At 43.8% G+C, this 12,268-nt stretch overlaps 1 long non-coding RNA gene across 1 annotated transcript; it reads left to right on the forward strand.

Annotated features, from left to right (window-relative positions):
• On the forward strand, positions 1-1,599 carry LOC118964647 (uncharacterized). Its single transcript, XR_005051863.2, has 3 exons — positions 1-82; positions 170-356; positions 637-1,599. It is a non-coding gene; the product is annotated as an uncharacterized LOC118964647 (long non-coding RNA).
• Positions 1,600-12,268: the final 10,669 nt, after the last annotated feature.

Raw genomic sequence — 12,268 nt, forward strand, 5'->3', positions numbered from 1 at the left:
ACCATATTTCTACCTCTGCCCAGTGAGCGCTTCCTGCCCAGGACCAGCTGGCTTGTGAGTGGATTGGAATGGACAATAGAACGTAAGGCCCACATTCACTTTACCTTCAGTTTGACATTTATTACAAACTAGCACTTCAATATGGACACTTCACTTGGATTTTCTGAAGATGGAGACCTAGTTCGAGCCCAGATCTTTTATGCAGTCGGTGTGACAATGGCCACACGGATTTGGTAAGATGGCACCAACGGATATGGGATCAGGCTAATGGAAACCCACTGTACCCACATTCAGCTGGTCGTCTACCTGCCATTCCGAGAGGTGCAGCTGGAGTTGGTGGAGCCAGCTAAGTGCAAGTATGTTCTCCAGACCCTGAGACCCCCACAGCAGGCCTGTGTGTGTGTGTGTGTGTGTGGTGTGTGTGTGTGTGTGTGGACACCTGCCAGGTAGGCTACAACACAGCATGCTGTCTGACTCTGCATGTCAAAATCTATAACAGTGTTATTATGCTTCAGTGGTCTCTGTCTGGTGGAGGATCTCTGGGTATTATCAGTCATAGCAGTTCCTCTGTTCAGACTTCCCATCATTCCTTTGAGAGGTCCTTTATCAGACTGTGTTGTATTCTCCCATCTCCAGCAGGACTCTGGGGGTCCTCTGATCTACCCCAGAGAGGATGGCCACTGGGCCATGGTGGGGGTCACCTCCTGGGGGAAAGGCTGTGACCAGAGCCGGATCAACAACAAGGCCGAGTCCCCAGCCAAGATGGGATCCCCCGGGGTCTTTACTGATGTCAAGATGCTCCTGCCCTGGATCGAGAGGAAACTCGGAAGTTAATCTAACACGTTTTAGTCAGTGTGAGCCATGCAGGTCTGGATTTGTTTAATTAATTGGTTTAACAGATGGTCTAACAAATTGTTTGATTTTGTTCATCAGCAGATGCTTCTTCTCATCAATTCCACACTGCATTTACTTGCATGTTTTGAAACTGCGCCCACGTCCTCTTTGTCATCTGATTAGCTACTACATTTCTATTTACACAATAGCTCACTTATGCAATTTGTACAATTAACCTTGACTGTATAATGTGACTGTCGTCTTTGAACAGTGCATTTGATGCCGATTGTGTGTGTACTGTGTTGCAGGACTTTGCAGTGAGGGATAGGCCTGTGAGGGTCTCAAACCCAAACCTTACAGTCTGTCTCGACAACAACGAGTGGGTGTCAGTGTACAGGCCCGTTGCATAGGGGGAGGGAGAGCTGTGCTGAATTGAATGCTCTTATTGAATGCACTTTAATTAAATACGCTTTTAGGCCAATTTACTCCACCACTTGACAGCTGTCATGGGCAGCAGGTAGCCAAGCTGTTAGACAGGCGAGCAGGCAGCCAGAGGGTTGCTGTTATCAAATCCTAGATACCATTGCCTCTGTTGTGCCCTTGAGCAAGGCACTTAATGCCTCACAACAACAGCCCCCTGGGCGCCCAGTGTGGAAGCCCCCCCACACCTCTCCAAAAACCTGTATGCATGTACTGTAAGTCAAATTCTGGATGGACCTTGTGTGCAATTGACCAATAAAGTGATCTTAATCAGTTTAGTCAAAAGGTGGAATACTTGCGACAGTTTATTTTCACAAAGTAATAGATTGACCCTGTAGGAATAGATATACTTTAGATGAAACTGTTCTTGGAACATCAAATGCATCCAATCAGTTTTCCATACTGATTCTTTGTCTCTCTCTGTGTACAGTGGCAAGAAAAAGTATGTGAACCCTTGGATTTAATAACTGGTTGACCCTCCTTTGGCAGTAATAACCTCAACCAAATGTTTTCTGTAGTTGTGGATCAGACCTGCAGACTGGTCAGAATTCATTTTGAACCAGTCCTCTTTACAAAACTTTCAGTTCAGCAATATTCTTGGGATGTCTGGTGTGAACCGCTCTCTTGAGGTCATGCCACAGCATCTCAATCGGGTTGAGGTCAGTACTCTGACTGGGCCACTCCAGAAGGCGTATTTTCTTCTGTTGAAGCCATTCGGTTTTACTTCTGTGTTTTGGGTCGTTGTCCTGTTGCATCAACCAACTTCTGTTGAGCTTGATAAAATGAATTCCCAAGTTTTCTGACAACGATGGCAAGCTCTCCAGGCACTGAGGCAGCAAATGATGCTCCGTCCACCACACTTGACAGTTGGGATGAGGTTTTGATGTTGGTGTGCTGTGCCTTTTTTTCTTCTTCTCCACACATATCTTGTGTGTTCCTTCCAAACTGGACTTTCATCTGTCCACAGAATATTATACCAGTAGCGCTGTGCAACATACTGGTGCACTTTGGCAAACTTCAGACGTGCAGCAATGTTTTTTTTGGACAGCAGTGGCTTTCGTGGTGTCCTCCCATGAACACCATTCTTGTTTAATGTTTTACATATCGTAGACTCGTCAACAGACATGTTAGCACGTTCCAGAGATTTCTGAAAGTCTTTAGCTGACACTCTTCTTAACCTTATTGAGATTACTGCGCTGTTCTCTTGCAGTCATCTTTGTAGAAGGGCCACTCCTAGGGAAAGTAGCAACAGTGCTGAACTTTCTCCATTTAGAGACAATTTGTCTTACCGTGGACTGATGAAGATCAAGGCTTTTAGAGATACTTTTGTAACCTTTTCCAGCTTTATGCAAGTCAATAATTATTAATATTAGGTCTTCTGAGATATTTTGTTCGAGGCATGGTTCACATCAGGCAATACTAAACAAATGTAGTTTTTTTTTATAGGGCAAGGCAGCTTTAAACAACATCGCCAATCTCTTCTCATTGATTAGATTCCAGGTTAGCTGACTCCTGACTCCAAGTCATTTTCCTAGGGGTTCGCATACTTTTTCCAGCCTACACTGTGAATGTTTAAATGATGAATTCAATATAGACAAGAAAAATACAATTTGTGCGTTATTAGTTTAAGCACACTGTGTTTGTCTATTGTTGTGACTTACATGAAGATCAGATCAAATTTGATGACCAATTTATGCAGAAATCCAGGAAATTCCAAAGGGTTCACATACTTTTTCTTGCCACTGTCCATCAACGTTCCTTTAGGGAGGAATATTTTTGTTTGTTTGAATTTTACCCCCTTTTCTCCCCAATTTCGTGGTATCCAATTGTTAGTAGTTACTATCTTGTCTCATCACTACAACTCCCGTATGGACTCGGGAGAGACGAAGGTCGAAAGCCATGCATCCTCCGAACCACAACCCAACCAAGTCGCACTGTTTCTTAACACAGCGTGCATCCAACCCGGAAGCCAGCCGCACCAATGTGTCGGAGGAAACACCGTGCACCTGGCGACCTGGTTAGCGTGCACGCTAGTGCGTGATGAGACAAGGATATCTCTACCGGCCAAACCCTCCCTAACCCGGACAGCGCTAGGCCAATTGTGCGTCGCCCCACGGACCTCCCGGTCGCGGCCGGCTGCGACAGAGCCTGGGCGTGAACCCAGAGTCTCTGGTGGCACAGCCCTAGACCACTGCGCCACCCGGGAGGCCAGGGAGGAATATTCTGCTGGAATTCCTGGAATTTGACAAAGAATGACACCCTCTGTCACTGACCAGCTCACAGTATTTGTGGGTTCAGACTCCGAGTAGCCTATTGGTGAGAGATGAGGTTGCGTTGACCCTAGTTTTACCCTTCCCACACGTTGATTTGGAGGGTTTTGACTTTGATCTCACATTGGCTTTCTCTCAGTGGTGGAAAAAGTACCCAATTGTCATACCTTAGTAAAAGTAAAGATACCTTAATAGAAAATGACTAAATAGAATATGACTACTTGAGTAAAAGTCTAAAAGTATTTGGTTTTAAACATTTTTTTTTTCACCTTTATTTAACCAGGTAGGCAAGTTGAGAACAAGTTCTCATTTACAATTGCGACCTGGCCAAGATAAAGCAAAGCAGTTCGACACATACAACAACACAAAGTTACACATGGAGTAAAACAAACATACAGTCAATAATACAGTAGAAAAATAAGTCTATATACATACTTCAGTATCAAAAGTAAATGTAATTGCTAAAATATACCTAAGAATCAAAAGTTAAATCCTTTCACATTCCTTATATTAAGAAACAGATGACACCATTTTATTTGCTTCTTTTTTTGAAGGATATCCAGGGGCACACTCAGACATAATTGACAAATTAAGCATTTGTGTTTTAGTGAGTCCGTCAGATCAGAGGCAGTAGGGATAACCAGGGATGTTCTCTTGAGAAGTGTGTGAATTGGACCATTTTCCTGTCCCGATAAGCATTTGAAATGTAATGAGTACTTTTGGGTGTCAGGGAAAATGTATGGAGTAAAAAGTACATTGTTTTCTTTAGGAATGTTGTAAAGTAAAAGTTGTCAAAAATATGAATAGTAATGTACAGATACCCCCAAAAAACAACTTAAGTAAAAATACTTTAAAGTACTACTTAAGTATTTTTACACCACTGGGTTCTCTTAGGAAGGTTCTGTGGCAGCCCCCCCTCCCCCCCTCAGCCCCAGTGCTAAACGATTTCCACAAGGCCTCCCTCCACTTTGCGTCTGACGTCAGTGGAACAGGAAGCGGATTTGTTGTTAGATTCCGAGGTGTAACCGCTATGTCAGGCCATGCATACTTGGCTCGCCAAGCCTAACCCCACTCACCCCAGGGATAGAAAAACTCTCAGTTAACAACAGAACATTAAACCAGTTACCATTGCAGAAGTGCTCTATGTCAAAACTGTGTTTTTGGATTATAAAAATGACAGACTGAAACTGATGGCTGGATCCTCATAGCATTTGTTTTCTGCTAAATAATTATTTAGTTCTCTGTTTATACTGCAAATACCTGTGTATTGTGTTCGTGACATGATGATAGAGTACGGTGTTTGGCAGAGCTATGTGCTGGGTCTCATGTTTCATCACCATGCCTGATGACTGGATGTGTCTAGTCCCTCAGCGTTCCTGACAATGGATAGGCTCCCTACTCTCTTTCAATCCTAGCAGAGCCCTCTACCTTGTTAGCCACACACCCTCCAAGTGCTGCTAGTGTGCAAGTATACACTCACGCATATACACACATCCCCATGGGGCTAACTGAATTCTAATTCCAAATTCTATAGCTACAGAGCATTCAGGGGGCACACAGCAGTCCCATGACCAGGCAATGAGGTGCAGAGGGTCTGTGATAAACACAAACTCCTCTACTGTAACTACACCACCACGTGGGTCAGAAACAGGAGCCAAGATGGCTGGCTGACAGTGTTTGTGTTGTATGGAGGCACATGTATTGTCAAGGGTTAAGTGTGCGACAGGGTGCGTGTAGAGCCACAGGCAGGGCTTGTGGCTAATAATATGTCCTTTGTGTTTGTGCAGCGTCGGGATGTGGCACCGTGGCACTAGTCCAGGATCAGAGGGCCGTTCAGAGTTTCAACTACCCACAATCCTACAGCAACAACTCTGACTGCCACTGGGTCATCTATGCCCCCCAGGATCATGTTGTCAAGGTGACACATGTTGACCTATACCTCTTATGCAGAGGGGGCTTTAATATTTTGTGTATTGTCCTGTGCAAGGCCATTGTGACCGAAGGGATACCCCAGATCTCTGATTGCTCCCAGTGGAATCATGAATACGGTCTCTGGTGTGGATGGGATCAGTTCACCTGTACTGGAAAGAATGTGGTACTCACTTCGATGCAACCATAACAACAATAATAACAGCAAGACTGCAATAGTGTTGCTGCATATGTCACATTTTTTTTTGCTGAAATTACAATTATTTAAGAGTTTACAGCTTAGTGCAAGGATGATGTTGTATTCCTTTGTTATTTTATTCTCTTATCTTGCAGCGTGACTTCGATGACTCTGACTTGGAGCAGTCAGATGACTGCAGTCTGATTTGTACTTGTAGATGTGGTCGCAAATCAAATTTTATTTGTCACATACACAAGGTTAGAAAATGTTAATGCGAGTGTGGTGAAATGCTTGTGCTTCTATTTCCGACAGTGCAATAATATCTAACAAGTAATTTAAGAATTCCCTAACAACTACCTAATACACACAAATCTTAAGGGATGGAATAAGAATATGTAAGTATATGGATGAGCGATGGGCGAGTGGCATAGGCAAGGTGCAGTAGATGGTATAAAATACAGTAAATACATGTGATATGAGTTATGTAAACATGATTAAAGTGGCATTATTTAGAGTGTATTGTATAAATTGACTAGTGATCCATTTATTAAAGTGGCCAGTGATTGGGTCTCAATGTAGGCAGCAGCCTTGGCGTTAGTGATTTGCTGTTAGGCAGTCTGATGGCCTTGAGAGAGAAGCTGTTTTTCAGTCTCTCAGTGCCAGCTTTGACACACCTGTACTGACCTCACCTTCTGGATGGTAGCCTGGGTGAACAGGCAGTGGCTCGGGTGGGTGTTGTCCTTGATGATCTTTTTGTCCTTCCTGTGACATCGGGTGCTGTAGGTACCATGGAGGGCATGTAGTTTGCCCCCGGTGATGCGTTGTGCCGACCGCACCACCCTCTGGAGAGCCTTGCGCTTGAGGGCGGTGCAGTTGTCGTACCAGGCTGTGATACAGCCCGACAGGATGCTCTCGATTGTGCATCTGTACAGTTGTCAGGGTTTTGGGTGACAAGACACATTTCTTCAGCCTCCTGAGGTTGAAGAGGAGCTGTTGCGCCTTCACCACACTGTCTGTGTGAGTGGACAGTTTCAGTTTGTCTGTGATATGTACGCCGAGGAACTTAAAACCTTCCACCTTCTCCACTGCTGTCCCTTCGATGTAGATAGGGGGGGGGGGGATTCCTGCTGATTCCTGAAGTCCACGATCATCTCCTTTTGTTGACGTTGAGTGAAAGGTTATTTTCCTGACACCACACTTCAAGTGCCCTCACCTCCTCCCTGTAGGCTCTTGTTGTTGTTGGTCATCAAGCCCACTACTGTTGTGTCATCTGCAAACTTGATGATTGAGTTGGAGGCGTGTATGGCCACACAGTCGTGGGTGAACTGGGAGTACAGGAGGGGGCTGAGCACCCACCCTTAGGGCAGTGGGGTGGTGAAGTGGGTCTAGGGTGGCCGGTAAAGTGGAGGTGATCTTTGACTAGTCTCTCAAAGCACTTCATGATGACAGAAGTGAGTGCTACGAGGAAGTAGTCATTTAGTTCAGTTCTTTGCCTTCTTGGGTACAGGAACAATGGTAGCCATCTTGAAGCACAACAGACTGGGATAGGGAGTGATTGAATATGTCCGTAAACACACCAGCCAGCTGGTCTGCGCATGCATTAAGGACGCGACTAGGGATGTCGTCTGGGCCAGCAGCCTTGCGAGGGTTAACACGTTTAAATATTTTTACTCATGTCAGCCACGGCGAAAGAGTGAGGGGGGTACGCAGTCCTTGTTAACGGGCCACGACGGTGGGACTGTATTATCCATAAAGCAGGCAGAGAAGGTGTTTAGTTTGTCTGGAAGCATGACGTCGGTGTCCGTGACGTGGCTGGATTTATTTTTGTTGTCCGTGATTTCCTGTAGATCCCGCCACATGCGTTTCAAGTCTGAGCCATTGAATTGCGACTCCACCTTGTCCTTTGACTGGATTTTCACTTGTTTGATTGCCTTGCGGAGGGAATAGCTACACTGTTTAAATTCAAACATATTCCCAGACCTCTTTCCATGGTTAAATGTGTTGGATCGTGCTTTCAGTTTTGCCCGAATGCCGCCATCTATCCACAGTTTCTGGTTAGGGTAGGTTTTAATAGTTACAGTGACACAAGTAATTTTTCCAACAATTGTTTACAGGCAGATTATTTCACTTATAGTTCACTGTATCACAATTCCAATGGGTCAGAAGTTAACATACACTAAGTTGACTGTGCCTTTAAACAGCTTGGAACATTCCAGAAAATGTCATGGCTTTAGAAGCTTCTGATAGGCTAATTGACATAATTTGAGTCAATTGGAGGTGTACCTGTGAATGTATATCAAGGCCTACCTTCAAACTATGTGCTTCTTTGCTTGACATCATGGGAAAATCAAAAGAAATCAGCCAAGACCTCAGAAAAAAAAATGTGAATATTGAAAAAATTGTGAAGATGCTGGAGGAAACGGGTACAAAAGTATGTATATCCACAGTAAAACAAGTCCTATATTGACATAACCTGAAAGGCCGCTCAGCAAGGAAGAAGCCAATGCTCCAAAACAGCCATCAAAAGCCAGACTACGGTTTGCAACTGCACATGGGGACAAAGATCCTACTTTTTAGAGAAATGTCATCTGGTCTAATGAAACAAAAATAGAACTGTTTGGCCATAATGACCATCATTATGTTTGGAGGAAAAGGGGGGAGACTTGCAAGCTGAAGAACACCATCCCAGCTGTGAAGCACAGGGTGGCAGCATCATGTTGTGGGGGTGCTTTGCTGCAGGAGGGACTGGTGCACGTCACAAAATAGATGGCATCACGAGGAAGGAAAATTAGAGCACTTGGCCTTTATTAAAATAAACTTGAAGTAATCATGTTCAAATTTCCAACTGTGGGGCCCCCATTGATTTCGTTAGTCACTCTCACTCAGATATCATATTAAAAACGGTAAACATTTCTCTCCAACAAATGGAAAATGTGTAGAATTGCAGGACATTAGCTGTAAAACTGCACATTTTTCCTGGTTTAAGCACTTCATGTGTAGGTTGGTCTTGCTGAAAAGGATGCACAATGGTACTGGAAAAGCTCCTTCCTATCAATAGAATAAAATATAGTCTAAAGTAGGATACTATACTGGTAAATTGAACATTTAGACAGAAGATTCTATGGGATCTTCCAATCTTTACACCAGTGTGTTTGAGACCAAGACTGGAGCAAATCGAGAGGGGGGGAGACAGAGTCAAGACCGGGAGGGGGACGAAGGAGTCCAAGGCCGAGACAAGAAAAATCCATGTCCAATTCAAGACCATGATTGTAATTTTGTAATACCGATTTGTTGAGTTAGCGATAACTGGTATATATCATACATTTAAACGTGTTTTCTAACCTACCGGCTACCTGGAGTGGCAGGTAGCCTTGTGGTCAGATTTCTCTATTGTACTACATCATCTTACACTACTTTGATACGCATCAGTAGAGATTAAGAAGTGAGTATAAGCAATGCCCACTGTTTTACAAAAAGTGCGCTCTCCTACATGAGTGCGTGGGTATTACTGTTGCTGTCCTTTCTGAATCACAAAACTGTCACACACTGAAGGCCTATAGGTTCGCAAACATGTCTATAAAATATATGTTAAGGCTGTTAAGATACTATATTAATGTTTCAAGAAAGGAGTGTATATATTTGGCCTAGCTAAACTTTTATGGGAATGGAAGCTGATAATTCAGAGTTTTATTTACTCCGCTGGTCTCTGAAAGAAATTAGGAGTCTTCACTGTCCAAGACCTAGTACAAATGTATCCGACACGGAGACACTCTGTGGTCTGAGTACTGCAACATTGCTTTACACTAAACATTTGTTTGTTTATTAACTTTAAAGTCCATTTGGAGTAACACCCTTCTAAATGAATGTAGGTTGGCCTTTTCCCAGTTTCTGGTTGGTCCAAGCTGTGGGCGTGTCTCAACTCAGCAGTGAGAATAGACCAATTGATGTTTACAGACGTCGGATCAAAAAATGTATCATTCTTTTGTCACAATCAAGACATTCAAATGAGCCTCAAAATCCGTAGTTCTCTTTCTCTCAATGTGGGGGCAGTAATGCCAATTTAGCAATTTTGTTGCTAAATTTAGCAACTTTTCAGACTACCCTGGCAAGCATTTTTTCAAACAGCACCTAGCAACAAATGTAGCTACTTTAACTTTTTAGCAACTACTTAGCAACTACTACTTCTACTTTTTAGCAACTTTTGAAAAGTGACTCAAATGCTAAAATGCATGCATTTTCCCTCCAAATGACACAAAAACGATTTTCTCTTTCACACACAGTCACAACACAGTGCCTGGCTGCAAAAGTGCATTGTGAGGAACGTCAGCAGCAGGCCAGCAGCAATTTCAGAAAATTGCAAATCATTGTTGGCTGACTGCAGCAGGGTTCGACGAGCCAAACCCAATGAATATAGTTAGTCACGAATGTTTGATCTTGAACAGAACTTACAACATCAATCAACACTGTACAGCCAGAAGTACAGAAAAGACTGTGAGTCTGTACCTGAACAAATGTCAAAACATATTTTTCGCCGAGATGGCCAATCAATTTGAGTAACGTTATTGTGAATTCTACGTAATGACGCAGTTTTACGTTATCACGCAATGACATCACAAAGTAATTTAGCAACTTTTAGCAACAAATCAACCTGCCTCTAGCAACTTACCCTGAAAATTAGTTGGCAACACTGTGTGGGGCAGTCGAATCATTAGGACCAGTACCAGCTCTCGCTCGGTTGAACACTTAAAGCACCAGACAGAATATGAATAAATGTCCTACTGGTACTGTAGACATATAGGTCCTATTACTGCAACAATCAAATGTACCAACATGTATCTGAAATGCAGCCGTACGCTTCAACAACTCTAGTTTTAAATAGCTTAATAACACAACATACAGTGCATTCGGAAAGTATTCAGACCCCTTGACTTTTTCCAAGTTAGAGGCATAAAAAGCATAGAAAGTTAAAGCATAGAAAGTTAGAGGCATAAATATCATACCCCCCTAAAAAATGCTAACCCCCCCCTGTTATTGGTAATGGTGAGAGGTTAGCATGTTTTGGGAGTTATGATCTGTGTTCCTCTAACTTTCTCACTCATCACTATTCACGATTCATTCATGGTTTTCCATAATCATGGTAGAATCCACATCAACATAGAAGTGTTCAGAAACATATTATATTCTTATGTACAATAAGTGACATTTCTAAACGGCTAAACAGATATGTATGAAAATATCCTTAAATAAAAGGGGGCATTCTGTACTGTCGCCTCATATGAAACATTTGATCTCAAATCCAAAATGCTGGAGTATAGAGCCAAGCTTTTTCTACACTGTCCAAATTCACATGGAGGGGAGTGTAACTGTGTGTGTATGTGTGTGCGCCTGCGTGCATGCGTGCCTGCACGTGTGTTTGTGACCTCTCAGACTCGTGTGGAATGTCTAATGTCTGTGCGCCTCAACCCCCAGTGAGTTTCTGGAGGGAGAGGGCGTCATAGCACTCCAGGCCCTGAGAGGTGCGCCTCAGCCTGGACATTGAACATATCTGCACTGGGGCGATTATCCAGCCTGCCTGGGTCCTCCTAGGCCTGTGAGTGTCACACCAACACATATCCTATACTTTTTCATAGGTGAAAATGTTAATAAAAACAGATAACACACATCCTATAGTATTATATTAATTTAGTGCAAAAGAAATGGGGTATTTCAAGAGTTTGTAAACTCCTGCTCTCTACTTTTTCGTAGATGAATATGAATATTCATAAAAACAGATCATAACACCAGGTAGAGACCCAAAGAACCAGGTAGGAAGCATCCTCTGTCTTCCTATCCCTCACTCAGTGTGTCAATCTCCTCCCACTTGACAAACACATACATACTGTGGCAGACCAGGGGGTTTGGTCAAAACGTTTACACAGATCAGACAGTTGGATTAGCTCGGTTTCAAGGGTGTTTTATTTGAATAACAAAAGAAAAGGTCTCCCCCATGAGACCATCTCCGGGATACCGTCTTCTGGGCTCTGGGTCTTGCTGTATCCTGTGGGGAACAAACACTGAACTCCCTCCTTTTACCTCTGGAACCGTCCAACTATACAGGAGTAACCTTTCTTCCCCAGTCTCTTCTCCCGTGAGCTGCCCTTCTGGCAGCTTTATGGGACCCGTCCAGCTGGTGAGCAGTCAGCCCTTACTCACCAACCACAAGCAGCCCCAAATAGTCCTGGCCGGAGAGCCCGTCGAGACCTGGCACGTCCAGCAGAGGGAGCCATCGCCTTGTGATGTATACTCCATCTGTCACCAGGCCTCAACGAGTCTCCCCCTGGTGGCTGACCTGACATACAGCTACAGCTGTACCCCCGTTGCTCCTCACTGAGCAAGCCCAGTCCTATCTGTCCTGCTCGGGACAGGAAGTCCCACCCTTCCAGGTCTGCATAGTCTCATCGTGGGAGGGTCAGACAGGTACGTACAGTTTCGTGCCATACTGTGTTTAACCCATAACAAGACACCATGACAAAGCAAAAAGGTAACTTTAGCACAATGAGTGTTGTTCTTAAAAGTTGAAGTGGAAACGGGTTATGTG

The sequence above is a fragment of the Oncorhynchus mykiss genome, chromosome 1 (genome assembly GCF_057628025.1).
Source record: "Oncorhynchus mykiss isolate SJ-2025 chromosome 1, ASM5762802v1, whole genome shotgun sequence".
NCBI classification, from domain to species: Eukaryota; Metazoa; Chordata; class Actinopteri; order Salmoniformes; family Salmonidae; genus Oncorhynchus; species Oncorhynchus mykiss.